Below are 18674 nucleotides of genomic sequence, written 5' to 3' on the forward strand. Positions count from 1 at the left end.
TGCCAGAAGCAATCAATCACCTTACATTGAGGCACTTTCACCCTGCACTCGAACATTTAACCTTCATTCATGCACCACTCGCCGTGCATAGAGAACACTCACACATTTCTCCCTGCACTCATACACTACTCCCAAACGTCTTATAATCCCACAAGGGAAACCGAATGCATTTACCAATACTTATAAAAAAAAATGGGCTGCCGTGCAACCAAAAGAGATTATTTACAGGTAAGGAAGCATTGATGGAAGGGCGGATTAATTCTGCCTATAATAGCATTTTAAAAAGGGAAGGTTTTTTTCCCTGCTCTATTGGTATAGGATGGAAAGCTCGCAGAGATACTGCACAGTTACATCATGTTGAAACATGCTTTGCTTATTAGCCTCACATACCTCATAAATGTGAGAAATGTCACACATACCGCTGCTCTCATTTGAAGTAATGGATTCAGTAACAGTAAAATGTATGTTCTATCCTCGAAAGTTCAATATAGGACAACATTTCAAGGTGCCCGAGTTGATGGGTGCAGATTTGACACTTAATTATTCCATTATATGTTTTTTTTGTTAGCAGGAAAAAAATGCATTCACAAAACCAATTATTTCAGTTACGGTGAATTCATTAACGGCCACATGCATCAATCTAGGATTTTGCATTTCCTAAATAGCGAAAATTAAGGAATCGCTATTTAGGAAATGCAAAATCCTATGCATCAAGAAATCCTAAAAGTTTTGAGGATTTCTTAATTTTCGGAAATTGTGATTCCTTAATTGCGAATCGCAATTAAGGAATGGCATTACATTGATTCCTATGGGCCTAGAGGCCCATAGGAATCAATGCCGTTTTGCATTTTTTATTTTTTGCACTCGCAATTTGTTGATGCATTGCAAGGGTGCAGAGGGGGGTCCAAAGGACCCCCCCCGCACCCCTGAAATGTATTTTAAAGTGCATGTTTCACACACACATGTCCTAAGGACATGTGTGTCTGTAACATGCAAGTTTAAAAAATGCATTTTTTTGCTTTTTTTAAATTTTTCGCAAATTAACACGAGGGTCAACCTCGTGTTCATTTGCACTTCCTATTTCAAAATTCGCAATTTTAAAAAAAATGATGCATTGCATTTAAGGAATCACACAAATGCGATTCCTTAATTGCATTCGCATTTTTAAGAAATGCAAAAAATAGCGAATTTTGACACTCTGTTTCATGCATCCCAAAAACGTATTTAGGAAGTGCAAACGGCCGAATTTACCGATTCGCACCGTTTGCACTTCCTAAATAGGTTGATGCATGTGGGGGTAGATGCCTAAAGGCTTGCTTTTTTGCTTTACAAGAACACGATAAATCATAACGCTCCATAGACTGCATGATTCACCTTAAAGTTTTTTTAAATCATTTTGTCTCTGCTAATGCAATTATTAGATTCTAATATATTCGTGCATGTATTTCTGTGTATAGTCTGCTTTGAGATCCTGATGACCATGAAGAATTCTAGCACATAAGTACTTTGCTTTTTGGGGTATAACCCCTTCGACGCTCATGACGAGCTCAGCTCGTCATGCGGTACGCCTGTCGTACGCTCATGACGAGCCGAGCTCGTCATGAACCGCGGGTTTTTAAAAAAAGTCAGCGCACAGCGGGAAAACCCGCAGCGCGCATGGTGGTAATACAGTCCTTGTGCTTTCTCTAAGATTTTATGGCCTGGCTTGTGGCAGCACAGCTGCCGCCAGACAATTATGTGATCATCACTATAGAGGGGCTTTGGCTCCGCCCACATTCTGAGAGCCAGGAGTACATGTTTTGATTATGCAGAAGTAATGTGCTTCCACAAAACAATTGCTTGCCTAACGTAGCTGTGATTGTGTTATGTATCAAGTTGCCCAAACTTGAACTTTCAGGGGCACACACACGACATTGGAATGCTATTTAATTGCCTTGGATAGCCAGATAATTTGTGTTGTTTTTGTCAGGCAGTTACGCAAATGGGATGAGGGAAGTTATTAACCTATAAGGATTTTTTGGCCTGGCTTGACAGTGCAACCTGACCTGCGAACCTACACCAATGTTACTTTACAGTTCTTTGCTTCCTCACAAATATATATCTATTCTCATGCTATTTACTTGCAATGCTTCGTATTAACCTAGAATATTCATTCAAAGCCAGACCTGTTGTCATTGCCAACACTTTTTTCTCTAGATATTTTACTTTAATTTGTAGCAGTAAGTTTCTATAGTATCTTTCATAGAAAGGTTGTCCTAGACGTCCATAAAGTGGACTATTACGAGAAAATACATAGTTCAAATTTATCTTAGGGAGAAGACACAGAACAGCAGATGCAGTAATTGTATACCCAACAAATCGCAATCCTAAAAAAAGCCGATTTGCAGGACTCCTAGAGCAGCCCAAAAGCCTCCAACACATATAATTTCAAAGTGCAGTGGGAAATATAACCTAAAGCAGCAACAACAGAGAGTAGAGCCATTCCACTTTCATACTGATATAGCATCAGTCTTGACCTTTGTGGTAAAGAAATAGAATGAGGTCCAGAAAAGCAGTTCCCAAAAGTGGAGGACTTTTTCACAAGACAGAAGGAGCAAGCCAAAAGGTAGGAACATCCAGTCCAGTGACAGAAACATAATGAAGCTCTATATTACTGCATGCAAAAATATTGTACAATTACCTAAAAACAAAGAAAACAATTTCAGGGGTGTGGATTTTTATCAAATATCTACTTGTCCAAGGTGAAGGAATGCTTCAGAAGCCTCTTGCATTGTACAAAAAATCCACTTGTTACTTTTAAATGCATGCTGCGTGGTGTTAAATTATGTAAATGTTCTTATTATTTCAGAGTTGGGATTGATGGAGCAAGAATTCGCACGTAAAGCATCTTGCTTGAATTCATGAACCTCGAATAATGTTAATAATGTAACCAACATGTTTGTTTTGCTAAATTTGCATATTTTCACTTCACACGGGGTGTCCCAGTGAAGCTTGCCTATGTGTTTACTAATCCTAATACGCTTGCAGATTAAAATGGCTGCTGCTAAGCGGGAATTTCTTCTGCGCATGCGTCGGTCATACCCATGGGATGTCACGTACTCGCAGTTCTGGTGGGAAATCTTTTGCACTTGCGCAGTAGATATAAAATGGCTGCTTTGTGTTCTCACATGTCTGAAGCTTGTAGCGATGCTTTTGCTATACTGTTTGTTTTGCATTCATCCTAATGCTATAGTTATTATAAAGTAATGGGAGTAGTGTAAGGATTCCTGGTATACAGTGCATTCATTTATTCTGTGTTCTAAAGCTGTTTCTATTTACTTTTCATGTATCGTAACCCTTGGGCATGAGGGACGGGAATACTCCATGTTGAACTGCCTTTCTGCGCATGACAGTTTTCCGCCAGAGGATGAGCTATTTGACATTGAACACGTGCCAACCCAGAAGTCCCAGCCAAGATGCGCCTGGGAAGAGGCACCTTCACCTAGTAGAAGATGCTGATTTGTAATAAATGTATTACATTGTAATAATTGTTAAATTCACCATGGTTATGTGTAAGGAACATGTCATGGGAACCCGAAATTCAATGGGCGGGTATGAAAGATGCAAATAGGGGGCTTGAGAAAGTCAAATCCTAGGAGGTGTGATGACCGGAGAGGTCTTTTGCCCAATCGAAATTGGGGATCCTTACACTTGCAACATTTTGGGGGTGGAACACTGACCCGAAAACAGTATAACTAGCCTAGTTTAGCTAGAGAATTTGTCCGACTTGTCCGAATAGCTGACCTGTCACTGACCCTACGCACTCAATAGCTGATCGAGAAACAGAGGGGCTGCGGAGCACTCTGTCCGACTGACTCACAGACCCAATCGGGGTTTTGAGAACCTTAAGTGCTGGCGGAGCACTTTGCTGGGGAAATCGAGAACCCAATCGGGGTTCTGACTGATAGCTGCAGAGAGGGTGTAGCGCAGGCGCTGCAACTGAACTGCGGGTGCTGGTCTCAACCTTGGTGGTCCTGCCTTGATCCTAATTTGGTTTTCCTGTCCTGGGTTTCCATTCTGCACCTGCTGGCCTACTGGCGACTGTATTCCTTGGGGTTCCTACTGTCCTTAACAGACCCGTGGCCAGGGTTGGTCTCCACACTGTTCTAGGTAAATATAAATCTGTGCGGGAAATACACTTATGTCCTTTCTTTGCTTCCTGAAACTGCTAAAATTCTTATTTGCGCATTTGTTCCTTTTTCTTACCCTCCCTGTGCTGGCCAATAATAAAGTTTTCCCTTTTGCTGTTTATTAGCATGTTCCATTTTCTCCCATCCTTTAAGAAAGCTGAGAAATACTGTGCATGAATCATAGATGTTCCCTTTCTTTACCCTCCTCTTAGCCGAATTTAAGTGATTTGCTCTAAATCATTAGCGTGTTTCATTTTTTACCCTCCCTATAGCTATAAGGTAATTCCAAATCCCTTTTTAGTACCAAGTGAAGTTCTCTTGCCTTCCTCACCTTCAAGGGGTATACAAACTGTAATATTCTAGCATGTTCCTTATCTTTCCCGTCCTTTAGACACGCCACACCGAGTCTAAATTCCTGGAAATTTCGTACTAGCATGTTCCCTGTTCTTACCTTCCCTTTACAGTTCTAGATGATTGGCCTAATCTGATTCCTGCATGGTTACACGATTTTCATGATCTTGGTTATTGATAGTTTGCTCACTGTGAATTTCATGCTGTCCACTATCGATGAAGATTAGATAAAGGCTTTCAAAACTTCCCGAGTCTGTGGTTATTATAAAGAGCGCGAATATAATAAATGTTATTGCATTTTGGTGACTGCTTATCTTTTTCAGCTAGCTCCCTGATCCATTGTGATCATAGGTACCTGTGACAAGGATTGGTAAGTCAGGTACACTGGAAATAAATAGGAATGAACAAGGGTTACTGGTAGTAACGTGCAGGTTACCCGATTAATAAATATGGTACATTGAGTTCATGGGCTCAAGTGTGCATATGGTGAAAAATTATAGTCGGGTGACCTGCGCGCTCTATCAGGATAACCCAGGGACTCACGCTTGTTCCCTTTCTAGGTCAGTGTTAAATGTTACACCCACAGTTCTGAACTTGGGTGTTGTGTCTTCAGCAAAAACAAATTGAGGCCTGTAGAATTTTTCCATCCTTTGCTGCTTCCTGTACAAGAATTTCCGTTTTGATACCATTCAAATATATGAAATTGGTAATCTACCCAGTAATAGACATGATAAAGGCAGTTTGTTAAGCTACTGTTTCCAATAAAACTGAGGTGCATTTGTGTCTTTTTTCTTAGATATATGTGTTTGATAAGGTTTGTTTCCACCTGCCTAGCAACAAGGTAGTGAGTGGGTTATTTTCTCTTGTTGATGTGCCAGACAGCCTTTCAAAAAACACCCACAATAGATTCACTTCAAAGAAGAGCCGCCAGTGTTTGGGTTGAGCAGGTGGGGCCCCCCAGCATTCACTTTTGAGATCCGGCACGTACTGTTTGGCATCAGATGAAAAGCAGAAAGACGGAGGAATAGAAAGACAGAAAAAAAAAACAGTCACAGAAAGAGAAAGCAGGAACTTGGTGTACAGTGGTGGTGCAGAGTAGAGTGCTGAGGTGTGGGTTAGAGTGGCATAGAGTGCAGAAGAGTAGTGTAAAGTGCAGTGCTGCAAAGTAGAGTGCGTGGCATAGAGTGCAGAAGAGTAGCGTTGAGTTGAGTGTTGCAGAGTAGAGTGCAGTGGCATGGAGGGTAGTCATGCAGAGTAGTGTCAGAGTGCATGCTTTTAGCGTGGTGCAGAGTAGAGTGGTGCAGCAGTGACGCAGAGTGAAATGGAGTAGAGTAGAGTGCAGTGGTGTAGAGTAAAGTGCCACAGAGTGCATTGGCGTAGACTGCAGACGAGTGGTGCAGAGTAGAGTGGCGCAGAGTGCACTGCAGCGTAAAGCGACATAGAATTGAGTGATGCAAAGTAGATTGTAGTGGTATAGAGGGCAGTCATGCATAGAGTTATAGCGCAGGTTTGTACAGTGTAAGGTTGTAGTGTGGTGCCGAGTAGAGTGGTGCAGCGAAAACAGAGTGCAATGGTGTAGAGAAGAGTGGCGAAGAGTGCAGTGGCACATAGTAGAGTATAGCTGCGTACAGTGCAGTGCAGTGGTGCAGAGTAGATTGGCATATAGTGCAGGGGCGTAGAGTGTATTGTTTTGAGTAAAGTGGTGTAGAGTGACGTGGTGTGGGTGGCGTAGAGTGCAATAGAGTGGTGTAGACGGCAGAGTAGATTATTTCAGAGTGAAGTGGCGTAGAATGCAATAGTATAGAGTGTCGTAGAGTGCAGTGATGGAGTAGACTAGAGTGGCTTAGAGTGGATTGGCATCGAGTTCAGTGATGTAGAGTTCAGTGGCATACAGGAGAGTGGCAGAGTGTGCAATGTTGCTTAGTATACTGTCGTAGAGTGCAGTGATGTATAGTAGAGTGGCGTGGAGTGCATTGGTGTAGAGTGCAGTGGGGTAGTGTAGAGTGGCATTGAGAGCAGTGGCGCCAAGTACTGTAGTGCAGAGTGGAATGGAGTACCGTAAAGTATAATGGCATAAAGTGATTTGGTGCTGGGTAGATTGGCGTAGAGTGCATTGGTTTTGAGTAAAGTGGCATAGAGTGCAGTGTTGCAGAGTAGGGTGGCATAGAATGGAGTGGTGCGGAGTGGTGCTGAGTGGTGTAGAGTGCAGAGTGAAAGTATACTGTACACAAACGATAAAGTGTGGAAATGTCATCATCCAATGTATTGATTTGATCGTCAGCACAGTTCATTTGCAGACATTTAAATGTTGTTGTGTGCAAGAAAATGAAAAAAATTATCTGCACAGCCTTCCTCAAGCAGCCCCCACTAGCCAGCATCAGTGTCACAAATCCTCTCCCTGTAAGTTAGAGAAAAAAAAGGAAACACCAAGCTCCCAGGAAGACACAGCCTAACATTTGACCTCTGTCTTTGCATGCACAACAAACAAGATAAGAAAAAGATCTGAAGGCCTGTTTGAAGAAAGCAAGTTTGTGGAAGAATACATACAATAAACAAGGTTTGGGCAATGGGAGGGATGAATTCAAGCTGGACGGCCTAAAGCAAATAAGGCCAGCAAACAGAAAGCCAGAAAATGTGAGTCACAAACCACAAAGAAAATGGTAAGCAATGGGTGGAATGCATCCCTAGGCTATATTACAAGAAAGACTAGGCGCCAGGTGCACACAATATCCAGCAATCTGAGCTACACCTCAAGGCAGAAACTTATCTCATTTCAGCCATTCCAAAGCATTGGAGTTAAATGCCTATTTTTGGTTGGCCAAACACCAGACAAAAATAAACACATAAGTAGGCTAAGGGCCTGATTATCAGTTTGGCAGTGTGGGAGCGGGGCAGTACGCCACTCCGCTCCCACACCACCAAACTTCATCACCAGCCGCCCACCAGATTACAAATTGTAATCTTGTGGGCGGTCCTGCAGCAGCTGGCCTACAGCACTGCCTTTCAAAGGCTCATAGGAGAGCCATAGAAAGGCAGTGCCGTGGGACTGCCCCAGCGCGTTCCAGCACAGCCTGGACCGCAAAGTCCATGCCGTGCTGGAATCGGGGGTGCAGAAAGACAGGGGGGGCACAAAATGTGCCCTCTGCATGCAACCCCGTGCACCGAGGCACCAAGGGGGCCCCTTACATTTCCTCACCGCTATCCTTTTCATGGAGGCCTCACCGCAGGATCGTGGATCCCTGGTGGTTGCGGTGGTTCTCTGAAGGTTCAACCGCTGTACTTGTTATACGGCGGTCGGTCCGCTGGTGCAGCGGTCCCCGACTGCCACCACACCTGCATCGCGAGTTTGGCGGTCCCATGGACCATCAAACTTGTAATCAGACCCCAAGTCCCCTAGATTTGCCACAAGAGTTTGATTTTGATTCATTCTCCAATTACACATTGACAGTCATTGAAAACACAAAAAAGCAAACATTTCATAGAGAATGTCGGGAAATGCATGTTCACAAATATTTATTGTACTGAAACTCAGGTAACCCAAATCGCTTGAAATGTAATGAAAACATACACAAAACAAGTGGAATAGTTTGCATGGGACAGGATCTTCAGAGGGGAGCTCACCACTTACATTAACATGAAAGAGTGAATAAAAAGATAATGTATAGAATAGATCCACCACAGTTCCTCTGTCCTTAATCATAGAAATTTGGGGGTGTTATCCTAAGGGCTACACTAAAGCAATCTTTGAGTGCCCTCATTCCTCAAGAGCCATGGCATTCGATGGGTTCACTCATTGCTCAAGAATCATTTCACACCACCTGGTTGCATCAATTCTTTTTTACGCTAATGGCTTGCATTAACTACACACTGTGTTGCATCCAGTAGTAAACAAGCTAATCCCAGTTCAAGTTCAAGCTGTTTTTCCTTTCCTTACCAGTTTCCTGTTTCTGCCTCTCCTAATGCCCAACAAATGTGAAGATGAGGAAGCTAAAGAGAGTTCAGTTCTAAACTAACTGCCCACGAACAGACATGTCCAAAAACAAACTCTGCCTTTAGTAAGCATACCCGTTAATAAGCAGAGTAAGTTTTTAGGTCGAGCCTGTAACAGCGCTTGCGCTGTTCTGGCGAAGACTTTATGTAAGGGCTTTCAGAAATCACACCAGAAGCTCGCACACGCTCCTGCGTGTGCTTTTTGTTTTGTCCCAGGCTATTGGCCTATGCATGTGTCTTTTTAACAAAGACAGTACGCAATTGGGCAAAGGCGGGTGCATTGCTCCGCCAATTGCCTATCGGTTGCGGTACCCGCACGGGTGCCATGTGTTTTGAATTATCAGGTACAGATGCGTGCGCGATAATTCAAAACACGTCTCGGTGTGGCGTGCACGCACATTCGCGCCTAGCGTTGCAGTGCGCAGATTACGAAAAAGTCATCACCGAGCAGCGCTAGTATTAGTCCAGCCTCGAGGGATTCCCCAGACGTCACTGCCGAGCCACGCTGGGATTGGTCCCAGACACGAGGGCTTCCCCACGCTTGTCACGAGGAACAGAGCTGCGCACAACACTAGTTTTATGTGTGATAGCCAAGCGATAAAGCATTACACTGCACCTCCTTGTGGTAGAAGTTTCCTCTTGGCAGGATGTGGCTTTGTGGTGTTCGGTCCACTCCAAGCACATTCCATGGCCCCCCCCACCCATACGCCCAAAAGGAAGAGGAGTCACCTGCAAGCACACCCACGCCAGCGGGCTCCAACTGGCTCGGGAGCCCCGTTACGCTCCCACGCACACCCCCACCTCGTAGGCCAGCTAAATAGTCTTTCTTTCTTTCTTCCTCCCTGGCAGCATAATAACAGTGCAGAGCGCATCTGCATAGGACACGATGACTGTTGCTGTCATGCGCTGCGTCAGCGAGTGAGTCACTGGAAGACACTGATGAAACTGTAACTGGTATTAACTCACTACCAGGCGTCGTGCCAACAACGAACCCACGTCAAGTACTGATTATAAGGAACAGACAGTGATGGCGCAGTGATGGCGCAGCGTACGCGCGCTCCTCTGGAACATAACAGGCAATAAGGACACCCAGTGGCGGGCAGCACGCCAAGTCTCCAGATTGGCGTCCTGCCTGAGGCATGAAAGTGCAGCCACGTGATGACAGGTGGTCGAAGCGTCTGTTGTAGATGTGGTCTTTGCATGATGCGTCAAGGCAGGTGAGGCCCAAGCACTGCAAAGGCTCTATTGTGAAAAGCAGGGGTCTGTCTGTATTGTCAAAGGTGACCTGAGTTTCCTCTTGTCACAGTGCCCTGCGTTAATGAGGATGCCCAAAGCCGAACAGTTCCTCCCAGTAGTACCCTATGCTGGTGCAGATGCTCAGAGGTACACCAGAGCAATGCCTGTCCATGCAGATGTTTCTCACAGCACCTTCCTCTCAGCACTAAAGAAAGGCCTGGTTTCTTACAGCAGGGGCCGTTAGCACTGGAGAAGGGCCTAGCGGTTTCTCACTGCAGGGCCTACCAGCACTGGAGAAGGACCCTGAGATTTCTCACAGCAGAAATGTTTAGCACTGGACAGGGTGCCCTGAAGTGAACAGAGCAGAACCGGTCTGCACTGGATAAGGTGTCCTGAGTTTCTCACAGTAAGGCCGGGTAGCAGTGGAGAAGGTGCCCTGAGGTTTCTCACAGTAGTGCCGGTCAGCAGTGGGGAAGGTGCCCTGAGGTTTCTCACAGTGGGGACGGTCAGCAGTGGAGAGGGTGCCCCGAGGCCTGTCTGCGTTTCCCACGGTAACACCCTGACAGGATTGAAGCTGGTTTCCTGATGTTTCCCACAGTACCTTCCTGCGAGCACTAGAAAGGTGTCCAAAGGTTTCTCACAGAATTGCCTTTCTTGGTTGAACCCTAAAGATTCAAGATGGCTGTGCCCCTTGTGATGAATGTGCCCGAGAGTTCTCAGAGGAGTGCCCTGTATGTTCCCAGACATGTCCCTCTACACAGCCATAGCCGTTATTAGAAGAAACCCTGAACTAAATAGCAACTCCATATTCACTCATTATTATTATGTTACAGTATTATACCCAGAAGGTTCTTCTTGTGCTGCTAACATTACAGTATGGCTGCTCTCAGCAGTTCTCTCTGGACTGGTGAGCTCTGCCTGGTCTCTTATTGCCTCCTCTTTGTGCTGTAGATGGTTCTAAGCAGGGATTTAAGTGGGATGAAAAAACTGGAGCGTCTCTCAAAGGGGCGTGGCCATTGTAATTAGGGCGTGGCTTAAAAACACTTAAGCTAAAAATCTGTGCTTAGCATAGTGTGCCGTCCGAATTGTATTTTGCTGTTTCTGTCATTTCATCTAGATATATGATACAACAAGTAACATCATACCTACAACAAGTCAGGACTATTGGCTTTGTCAATGATTGTTAGTTGCATAAGATAAATAAGCAGCAACTATCGTTTGAATAGAATACTGAAAAAGCTTCCACTTAAAGCCCTGGTGACATCACGACAATGTAGCTGTTCCTGAGTTTCAAAATGAGAAGGGAAATCCAGAGAGAAAATGACTCTTTAAAGGATCTCCCTTCCCCTGCAATGCTCCCCTGGCATGAAGTCATGCCGTAACTTCTCCACTAGTGAGAAGTGAGCAGCGCACATCGAAGTGCCTGCTGTCACTGCAGTCCGGAAATAAACAGACCGCCTTTGGCAGAACACAAAACAGAGCCCAGTAGAGACCTGTTTCGAGGCCTCCTTTAAACAAGTATTGGCATAGCCAATAGGTCTCGCTTTTGGGACCTTATAAGTATTTAGTTATGCAGCACAATATCCTTGGTGCAACAAAATCAACTGTTGCAGGGCCAAACACTTATAAGGTCCCAAAGGCGAGACCTATTGGCTATGCCAATGCTGGTTATAAAATGCATTTGGATCCTGGGAAATAATTTTATTTATTATGTGCCTTGAACAGGAGACGTGAAGAATGACAACTAGACTCATTATGCAGCGCTTGGATATTGATGTGTATATTCGAAGGACCCAATCTGATGTACCGGTGATATTAAAATGATCCGAGTACCTTGCATTTGTTGGCCACAGAGCTTGAGCAGCCTCTGCCCTACAGCACCAGCTACCTACAGCACCAGCTACATGCACACAGGCCATTCTACTGACAAAACTGCAAAGCATCAGATACATCAGAAACATTCTATAACAGATCTGGGACACCAAGTCTACAGGCTGAAAGCAAGTAGTGATAGCACAGAATGGTTTCCTACAAGGGGAAGTATTTATCTATTAGTCAACAAATACATACCACATTCGTGGTGTCATTAAATCTTGCACAAGCATGTACCAAATACCTGTTTAAAACGAAAGTTCTAACCAGGGGGTTATTTTTAATACATAAAAAGTAGCTTAAAAAGAGTTGACCCGAGACAGCATATCGCCAGCGGACAGATTTAGACAACCTTCACCCTTCAAAACAAAAACTCACAAACAGTGGGCTAGAAATAGGAGAAGTGGATGGGCACATTTAACAAGAACCTTCATTCACATGCAACGATCTCAGTGATGAATAGGTCATGGTTTTGTTCCTAAAGCCTGGTGAAAGACAATGAATAAACCGCTAGTTAAGTTTCACGACATTGACACTGCTGTCTACGAAGATCTACTTAAGTCAAATAATGAACTGTCTGATCCAAAGAGAAAAATTGATTATGAACAATACACTTTCCACTAATCATCAGTCACAAGATGGATGAACTTGCACAGGGTTAGGAAAGCTGGTTATACATTGAGACTTTCGGGAATTCAACAATGAAATAGTAATATGCCTCAGAATTACCGAAGGTTGCTATCCCACAGAGTTCAACAAACTCAGCTGAAAGACTAGAATAATCTAACACAGGCACTGATATAGGTCTGAGCAGAAGCCAGTGCCGAATCTCTTGCTAGCAAATTGGTAACAAATAAGGAAAATCATACTAAAGTAATTAAATGTTTGCTAAACTACAAGAACAAATCATAGCGACTATAAAATCTGATACAGATGTGGACTGTCTTCCACCCACACGGGCTGGACCGATTCCAAGGGACAAACTTAATGTGTCTGCCAAAGGGATAACCAATTCCATAGAGTCTGAAAGGGGTATGGGTGGTCCTGGATTCCCATGACTACCCCAGAAAATGACAGAAAACAGAAGGTGCAGCTTCATGCGTGCGTAGTTCTCATGGCAACAGGGCTTTGATGCTCTCCCCTCCTAAAGATGACAACAGTGGATAGAATATACATATAGATACATAGTGGCATTCAGCTCCATAAAGTCATTCCACAACATGAAGTTGTAATACAAACCTTTTCTCAAAGGACATCTTCAGAAAAACAGCGTTTATTTGGCAAAGGCCAATAACTTGGCCGGTTTTGTACAAGACAGCAGAGCTACCTGCAACATTATTTATGCATTTTCGTACGATAAAACACAAGTGAAACAGAGTCTATAAGCTTAAGTGCTTTCACTGGGGCACTAAATCCTTGGTTTGCTTACTGTGAAGATTCAATTAAATTATTAAACACCTCATTGGCGAGGTACGAGCATAATGTCTCGTAAACAATGTCAATGCTCAATAAATGTGACACATCAATATCCACATGCACTGTGATCAAACATAAAAAGTAGCTCTCAACTTATTGAAACGTCTGGGGAAATTCAATATAGATAAATTGCAAAGAACATCAATGAAGCAGTTCAGCTGGTGTTTCAGTATCACCAACGTGAGCCAGTACAACTACAGTTCCAAACTGGAGACATGATAAACAACCTCCTTAGCGAAGATGTGATAGAATTAGTCACTGGCCCCAAAGCCAGAGTTTTACCAATAGTTGTTTAACCAATGAGACGAAAACCAGATAAGAGTATGTGCGGAAATGTGGTTATCGAACACAAAACCAGAGCATGTGAAACACCCAAAACAACCATCAGTGATGTGATCACTTGGCCGAGTTGTATAACTACATAGGTTGCATTCGGCTATCACAAGTTACATGATAAACCAGAACTGATATTAAGATATAGAACATTCAAAACGCGTGGCTATTTAGATATAAACAGTTGTACTCCTGCATTTCCTCTCTGATTGAGATGTTCCAGAAAACAGTTTGAACACTAATCTGTTGGATTTAATTACAGTGACGATATCCTACCCTCTGACAAATTGGTTCTAAGACGCGTCTGGACAGAACTTCAATGAAAAGGATTCACATTATACCCATAGAATGTGAACCCTGGTTATTTAGATATATATTTTCAGTAGTCAGTAATCGCTTTATTTGATTTGAACGCAACTCAAAAAAGTACATAAAAACAAAAAATGAATTAAAACTGACACACAGATAATAAAAAATAATCCTTCATAATCAAAATGCCTTAGATATTAGCATGTAACATACCAGCTAAGAAACATGATGAATAAAAGATATATATTTTGCGGCACAAGAAATGCGGCTTGACCACTAGAAGGTAGGGGCTCTGAACAGTACATCGCGCCCAGAATATGCCAGAGATGTACAATCGTTTCTTGAAATGGAAAGTCACTGTTCAGGAAATAAAAAGGACTTTGCAACTATAAGTACTTGAGTGAGCAAACGGACTCAACAGATCATCATGTTAAAGCAATATAAAGGCTGTCAAGAAGTCCTGACAACATAAGGAAAGCACTTTGCACTGAATGTGTTATGAATTCCAATCCCTAGGACTGAAAGCAATTATAGCTCAACATAAGTCAGGAAGTGTGACATTTCCAACGGTCATTTTCTAGCTTTAGCTGTGACTTTGCCTATTCCATAGACGAAAAGAAAGAGCCAGGAGGTAGACTGGGCTTGCGAACATGATCATATTTTCCTATAAGGAAAACTATTCGCTTTAATTACTCATCACTACGCTAAACCAACCATATTTTTCAATGTGAGAACCAAGGGGCATTTGGCCTTATGGAGCACAATTACAAGATTGTGCCTCAGCCAAAGAAATATTTTGTGGCTTAATTTAATGTCATTACATCCAATAACATAAGCCCCACAATTATTACACTGTTCGTGGCAGAGGAGAACATTAACTTCATCATTCAACAACTACACCGCTGGTAAAAATGTATGTCAGTCAGCAGAGGAAAAGGCAGTGATCCAAACATGAAACTGGTGAAGTAGACAAACTTCCAGAAGTAATGAATGCATGTCAACAATGCTAGGAGCAACTATAAAGTTTGGCATACTTAAGAACTCTTGGCCTTTAAAAAGTAAGACAAGACTTGTCCTGGTCAAAGTCAGGTCTCCTTCTGTGAAGACCTTGCACTGCATTGCCAGAAACACGAGGGCCGGTTCCGAGCAGCATCCTATATTTTAAAGGAAGGACATGCAGAGGACAATGAGCCCTGGAAAGAGAGCTCGGTTCCCATCGGTCTATCCACAAAGAGAAATATCTAGAAAGAAGCTTTCATAAATTGCCATATCTGTAAGTAGATATGGCAGGTTATAATAAATTTGAGTAGAAAATTCACAAACAGTGCTGTTCACTACATACCGTGAAAGAGGATAGAATGTCGCCACATATCATTAATTCCTAACCTCATATTTAAGAGCTCTTGCTCACCAAACAGCGTGTCCTCCTTAATTCCCACTAGAGGTAGGGTGCAAGTTTCACTGCTATTCTCCTGGCAGTGCTAGGCAGCCTGTCATGTAAACAGAAACCGAATGAGGTGTGCCAATATGTGCATTTCTGTGATTTTATGTAACACTGGATGCTATTGAATGTGAAATTGTGGTTTGTAATGTGATGTATCAATACCTGTCAAGTGTGGAGGTGTGTAGCATTGTAAAAAAGATTTTCAAAAAGGCAAATCTGAATTTCTGCCTTCGATGCCGTATGTTAACATAAAACTCATTACTTTTTAAAATATGTCTTCTGCTAGGCAACTTCGCACCAAATTACCTTGACACCCCCTCTCAGAATTAGAACCCACCACACATTTCACGCCCTCTTAGCAGTCTCTACTCCACACCCCTTCTTAAAACACCAATGAAGTTTAACTCCCCACCATGACCAACTTAAACACTTTTACCATTGCCCAACAAAGCACTCTCCCACATTCAGAAGAAGGGCTCAAGTTGAGGGTAGATGCCATCTACCCACTATTTTCAATGGATAGATGTTGTCTACCCTGCTGCAAAGCTTTCAGCAGAGTGCCATGTTCCTTTGCTACGTTTCCTATAATACACAGAAATATCCTCAACTCGTCCTGGTGTAATTTTCTGAGACCGCAACACTTTCAACAACGCCTGTACATTGTCTTCTTTTGCTCCGAGCAGAGAAGTCCAGGCGGGGAAGGGGCTTATCAGATACCAGCCTGGCCCATGAAACAAGCTGGAGTAAAGGGACCGTTAGGCCTGTTTTTGTTGGGAGTATCCTGGCTGGGAACTATCAGGAACCTCACACGATGGAGAGGAAACAAAGGCTCACATCTGATCACTTCACAGACACTTAAGAGAAATGCTTTTAGACTCTGTTCATTCCCTACACAAACATATATTCATATTCTGTAAGACTGTCAGATGTGTTGGTCGACCCCAGCATTTACACAAATAATTTAAATAGCACCATTTTGTTTTATTTCTTTTATAGTGCTTTAGCACTACTTATCCCAATGCAGGGTGTCAGAATCACATGTACAGATTATACATTGACAATAAATCTTATGTGATAGAAATAGAAATGATGTGTTACATAAGACAGTGAGGGTTACAAGGAGTTTGAGTCCCATCTCGTTCATGCCTCACTGTGCTATATTAGAAGGATTACAATTTATGAACTGCAAATAAAAAAAGGATACATCTTAAAACAGTAACCCACTAACCCATTTCCATAAAATAAAAATCTGTCATCTGCATTTTACATAATGTGCTTTGCCGGAGACATATTAACCTTCTATTCTACTTTGATTCAAAACTAGGACTAGGAAAAACACAGATCTCTCCAGCAAATATGACATTCTCCAGAGTTACCTTACAATTACTAATATTCCGAGACTTAGCTGGCACATAAACATCTCTGCAGCAGGTGCCTTAACCCCAGAAGAAATTTTAAAATAAAGACATTGGAATCAATTAAGCAGAACAGATTTACTGCCAAGTTTCTCCTTGTTGACAATTGTTTTGTGCAAAAAGAACAACTGAGGGACAGAATGCAGAACAATGTCATACAGCACAGAGATCTGGACCTAAATCCATCCTCTTTTTGCTCTCCATGCCATTCCAGTTTGAACCCAGCCACATGCAAACTAGTCTTGACCCTGAGCCCAATGGGAACAGTCAAGCCCAAACTGTCAGGCTAGGTCTTCCCTGGACTGGAAACAAGCATCCTAGTACCGGTTTCGGGGTTTCACCCCTCATCAGCCAGGATAGCTTGACTCCAGTGGCATGGAGAGCACGGGACCCACGTCAGGGCATACCCGTCCCACTCGGGGTGACAAATGCAAAAAGAATAAATTGATGGACAGAATGCAGGATAATGTCATACATCCACCCCAGTACAGAGATCTGGGCCTAAATCCATTATTTTGTTAGCAAATATGATATCCTACAGAGTTACCTTACCATTACTATTATTCCAAGACATAGCTGGCACACAAACATCTATGCAGCAGGTGCCTTAACCCCATCAGAAATGTTAAAATACAAACACTGCAACCAATTAAGCAGAACAGATTTACTGCCAAGTTTCTCCTTGTTGCCAATTGTTGCGGGGCAGTGTTTTAAAAAAATTATATGTTGAGGCCAGATTTTGCGCCGGAGTTAGTCAATATTTTGGCTCAACCCCAATGAAAAATCAAATTTGTTCAATACTGTAATGTGCTCATATGTAGTAATGATACACCTTCTAAACATGTGTGAAGACTTAAGATCTGAAGTCACTTCCTGTAAAGTCATAGGTTGTAATGCTATATTCGATATCATGCGCTGTAATGTCACGCCAATTCTGCCTAACTTGGTGAGTGAGTCCCCCACTTCTTTTTTTCGGACTTGCGCCCTGTTAATTAATATTCTGCCTCACCACTTCCCACAAGCCACAGTGCCGTCATTTCAGCCCCTACGTTTGCTGCTAATTAGCCTCACCACCTCCGACCAACCCACCTGCTCTTCTTTCCACGTTTCCCTCCCTAGTAGCACCCAATATTTTTGTCACCCCCATCCATTTCCCTCTTCAAGTCCACTTGGTGCCTGATCAGTCACACTTCACAGTATGGCCCTTGTCCTTCCTCCCCTATTGCGTCTACCTTCATTTCAGTCTATCCTCTCGTCGAAGCTCTAGTTTACCCTCAATAATCATCTCATCCACAGCGCTCTTAATTATTATACCTATTCACACATCACCCCAACTCATGCTGGCAAAACACATGACCAACAAAGCTTTTACTCCTCTTTCACTCGCACTCCGCCACTAAGATACTTAAAACACCTGCTGCTCCAAAGTGCCTGTCCTTTCATCCACAAACACCTCTGATCCTCCCCACACGGCCATCGTATACTTCTACTGCCCGACAACCCCATGACTCCCGTCCCCCTGCACGTACCCACCATATAGGGCTTTCCTGTGCCGCTGCAATCACAGGGCAGTGTGTATGTTGGCCTTTACCTTTCGAACAGAAGCTCGTGTCTTCGCTCTTCGGTGCCGTTACCTCTCTGCATCTCACCCCGGCTTGGAACAGAAACCAGACCACGCCTACGCCGGTCAGTGTCAGGCGCTGATCCTGGGTGCAGAGGACGCTACTCAACCCGTCGCCATCTTGGCAGAGAAAGGAGCCGCACGTCAGCAGCCAATGGGATTGGACGTCACCTAGAAGTTGCGTGCCCCGACTGCTTTCACAGCTGTGCAGTTTAAGCCGCGCTGTGAACTTCTCGCGCCGTGATTAGTTGAGAACTTGTCTGTACGTCACAGCTGTCACTTTTGTGATTAGCGGCCACAGAATAAACAAACTGTTCAAGGCCGAAAATAGAGCAAAGATGTTGGCTACCAGGCGTTCTTCGTTGACGACAAATTCCGAGTGCTTATAGTTATGGCAGTACCGAACTTGCACGAATTACAATGAAAAAGATGCCTCTTTATGTTTTTTTGAAGGCAAG

The 18674-nt window shown here is 43.4% G+C and overlaps 1 protein-coding gene across 1 annotated transcript in view; it reads right to left on the bottom strand.

Annotated features, from left to right (window-relative positions):
* ASB8 (ankyrin repeat and SOCS box containing 8) overlaps positions 1 to 18359 on the bottom strand; it is a 118027-nt gene extending 99668 nt beyond the window's left edge. The window contains exon 1 of the mRNA XM_078663060.1: positions 18187 to 18359. The gene's annotated coding sequence lies outside the window, so the exon portion shown is untranslated. The remainder of the gene's footprint in view (positions 1 to 18186) is intronic.
* Between the last annotated feature and the right edge of the window lie 315 nt (positions 18360 to 18674).

Source organism: Lissotriton helveticus, chromosome 10, assembly GCF_964261635.1.
Source record: "Lissotriton helveticus chromosome 10, aLisHel1.1, whole genome shotgun sequence".
NCBI classification, from domain to species: domain Eukaryota; kingdom Metazoa; phylum Chordata; class Amphibia; order Caudata; family Salamandridae; genus Lissotriton; species Lissotriton helveticus.